Here is a 4,053-nt window from a genome sequence, read left to right as displayed (position 1 = left end):
ATGCAATAGGAACGGTGCATGGCCAGTGGCAGCGATATCTGCCGCAATGTATGTGCCACTGAAGACGAAGAGATGCAGCAAGACTGCTACCTTGTATCTAATGTGAACCCAAATACCAAAAATATGACTGCAGTTCTCGTCAATATATTTCATTTCTTTCTGAGATGGTCCGTTGAATCTGACAATTTGCTGGACGAGCAATGGTCGAGGCAACAGTTAGAGGGAACACTGCTTACGTCCTGGTAATTTACTAACCAATTAGTCCTGGTACGATACTGGATACATGGATCATTTCATTGTTTTTGATTTATTGACTTGGATGGAAGGAAGAAGGCCAGGTTGTGAGATGGGTAGGAGGAGCACTAGTTCTCGTTAGTTCAGTGGAAGAAGGCCATATCCTCAGGTCGACTTTGTATGCACACTGGTTACATGTACTCTTGGGATGCTGATATTTTCCGTGCAACTGTTGTGACCTCCCATTTCCCTTTCACTGGAACACGCAGGTTTGTACAAATTTACGGCAGAGAAATAATATCAATTTGAGAACCTGAACCAGATGACAATGTTGGTTAATCTTTGCTTAAGTTATGTATATTTCTGCATTCAGACAAAATTTATTCATCTCTAGACCTTGATTTATCAAGAAGTTAGGATGCATTTTCTAGTTGCTGCCTTCGACTGTGTCATTTGTGAGATATTTCCCTTGTGATCTTCTCAATACCAGGTATACATGCAGCTGTTTGGTATGGATACACAAGCTCCAGTGAGGAGGCATTGATGTCGGCCATGTGACTTCTCGTCTTTGTTATTGCGGTTTCCCTAAGAACTTAGAGAATTACGCACCAGTTCACTAGGTTTTATATGTGCAAATTAATGTCACCTGGATTGCCTTTATCCGTGAAAATGAATAAACACTGAGACATATAACTTTAATTGTATTCAGATGGGTAAAATTTCACATTTAATCCCAGCAAAATCATCTCTGTTCCGCTTGGTTGATGATAGATTGCTCTTATTTAGATTCTTCGGATGCATATGGTGACGCCCAGTGCAAATTATTGTTTAATTTTTATTGAAACATAAGCTGCTGCTTGTGATTAGTGAGTATGTGATGCTGGTGTCATGCGGCAACATTGGTAGCTGACAGTTTTCTTTTTTTTTTGTTCTGATTGGGGAATGGGGGTTATTTTTAATTATATCTTAGAAGGATGGTGTGATTTGGTCATTAAAATATTAAATTGTTGATTTGTTGGTCAAGAAGGGAGATATAACTACAGATTCAACATGGTAGTTACCTTATCTCTGCCATTTTGCCATGAACCAATTGTTAATCGGAACTCCACTTTAAGAAACTGACTATAAGAATTGATCTTATCCTTCCAATCATACAGTCAGGAATGTTAAACCTTGCAGTACATTAAATATTGATCGTGGTAGACATGTATGGATGAAATGAACTCAAATTTAGCAACTATATGCTTTTTGTCTGGTTGAATGTCTTTGTCTGCTCTGAGCAAAGATGCCCATATCCCATGACTTGTGTCTCTGAAACAAATTCATATATGCAGCTTTCATGTAACATTTACCTTGCTGAGGTTGTTATGTTCAGTTAGCAAATTTGTGTCAGTTATCTTCAGGTTGTAAACTAGGCTATTTAGTTTATAGGCTGCAAAAGAAGGCCACAACAACTATTTTTGAGGTGTTTGGGTGTTAACCTCTGTGGCTCTATGTGCTTCTTATGCATTCAGTATTGCTAATCATTTTCTGTGATTCCCAATTACATATCCTTCCTGTATATGATATATGCATGCAGCTTCTTTCCTGTAGCCATGCAGTAATTATTTTTGACAAAGGTTATATGCAGTTTAAGCTTTTTCGTAATGTTGGAGATTTTTTCTGAACTCTGCACTGCTCATTTTTCTGGCAGAAACTGATGCAGAGGTGAGCTTAATTGCCAAGTAAAGCCAGACTGCGTCTATAACTTCATATTGAGATGAACGCTACTGATTTCCCAGAGCTATACGGTATGTTAGTGTATTATCACCTTGTCTTTGGCTATGCTTCATATCAATGCCATCATTGTTGTTTCTTGAATATTGGAAATACTCATTGGTGCAGCAGAGATAATTCTTTTTTTTTTTGAATCAGCTGCAGCTGCAGGTGCCATGGCCATGGAGATGAGGTTGTGGAATGGCGGGTGTACAAAGGGGCGTACCCGGACGAGCTCTGTGAAAAAGAGGTCAGTGCCACCAGATCCTCTCCTAATCAAGATGCTGCCCCTATTCAATCTCTGTTTCTCGTGCTGCTTAACATTTTTAATGTTTTTGAAATCTGAATTACCCAGCGGTATACACCTGCTTTCGGTTGTCTTCGGAGGGATATGGATGACCGGATTGATCCTGCTGCCAGACAGCCATTTGACCATGCTAGAGGCAACAATTGGATAGCAAACAATGTGTCGTCAATCCAACCTCTGCTAGCACTAACCTGACCTCAACCTGTGGAATACCCTCTGTATAGTTCTTGAGCTGCAGGATCCCCGTGAAACTTCCATGACCATATATGTCACTGTTTCTGACTAGAAACCTATCTCTGATACATCCCATGTAATTGAAGTTTTTTCTAGTCAAACATCAGAGTATTTGTGATCAGTCAGTTTGGCTTCAAAATAATTATGGGTTTTTTCTTGACACTAATCACTATATGCATTTAAGAATTATGTCATAAACAGAACAAAGGTTGGTGTTTTTCAACAAGTGTCTGCAGGATGCAATTTACTGATAGGCTGTACTTACAAAAGTTTAGGGTGCATTTCAGTTAGGGTTCAGTTAGGGTGCATTTCAGTTAAGGTCCTTGTCAACCACTGCCCTTCGTCAATTGTGAATGATATTTTTGGCAGAGCATTTTGGTTTCTGAGCCAGATCTTTTGCATGTAAATTTATAAGACCCAACAGATTTAATTGATTTATGCTGCATTGTATTTCCTCTTGATAATTTATTAATGTTGCCAAGTCTGTCTCATCTTATACTGGATACTTGTATTCTTGTAGGTGCACCCATAGTTCCAACTTCCAACAAGTGAGAGCTGCAGAGAACAGCAGGACACGCGCATACAGGCAAGGGCAGAGACACGCTAACAGAATCATCAGCTGGGCTCCATCAATCTTCAGTTGTATAATAGCGGTTGGGTCACTTGACGGAAACAAAAGATTACGAGGGTCGAGGGAGCCTCTGTTGTACCTGTCTTTAACTGCATTGGGAAGGAACACAAATTTATTGAGATTATGAGCTTGAGATGTGATTGCGAACATTATTTTCATGTAAGGTGTTTGCCATAAAAGGTTATCTATTGGCAGATTGTACTACTGTATTATTGAGCTTGCAAAGAATTACCAACCTTTTGTTTGGACCCCATCAAGCTCTCTCGTGGGCTATTCTTACCTTAAGAAATGTCGTGTTCCGTGGCACCCTTGGCCTTTCAAATGTTTCCTTCCTTACCCTAGCTAGCAAGGTTGAGCGAAGAAACCAAAGATGACTTGAAAAATTTGGCTTAAATGAACTTTCAGGTGATTTGTCAGTTCTCTCCCGTCACGGATCATCATAGTGACATGTATAGCTTTACAGCCAGTCTGACAAGATTAGATCCAGGCATTGATCCTTCTAAAATCAAAATCCAACGATATCATGGTTCTGCAGCACACCCAAATCCAGAACATAGAACAAGGTGAAATTATTAAGCAAGCACGGGGATCACAAATACACACAATCGATGCTGCAACGCAATCGGTTGACACTGGACAGCGAAGGATTACATATTCTTCTTTTTTTGAAAAGCTCATATTCAGATGGGGCAAACACAACCGAAGCAGCAGCTGCTACCACAGCAGTTCAGACCAGTAATACATAGAGTAACCAGTCATTACGTACATGATGATGAAAACAATACCAGTGGATCACGAAAGTTTTCTCTTTGTGGTTCTGATAGAGCATATGCCTCTTGTCAGAGCAGGCAGGGGAGTCTGATCTGTGGGCCCATGTCAAGATCCCGTGGTG

At 40.1% G+C, this 4,053-nt stretch overlaps 1 long non-coding RNA gene across 1 annotated transcript; it reads left to right on the top strand.

Moving 5' to 3' along the window:
• On the top strand, positions 1-3,450 carry LOC120658679. Its single transcript, XR_005668806.1, has 2 exons — positions 1-2,024; positions 2,149-3,450. It is a non-coding gene; the product is annotated as an uncharacterized LOC120658679 (long non-coding RNA).
• The last annotated feature ends 603 nt before the right edge of the window (positions 3,451-4,053 follow it).

Source organism: Panicum virgatum, chromosome 2N (assembly GCF_016808335.1).
Source record: "Panicum virgatum strain AP13 chromosome 2N, P.virgatum_v5, whole genome shotgun sequence".
Taxonomy (NCBI): Eukaryota; Viridiplantae; Streptophyta; class Magnoliopsida; order Poales; family Poaceae; genus Panicum; species Panicum virgatum.
This window is presented reverse-complemented; position numbering and strand designations above follow the sequence as displayed.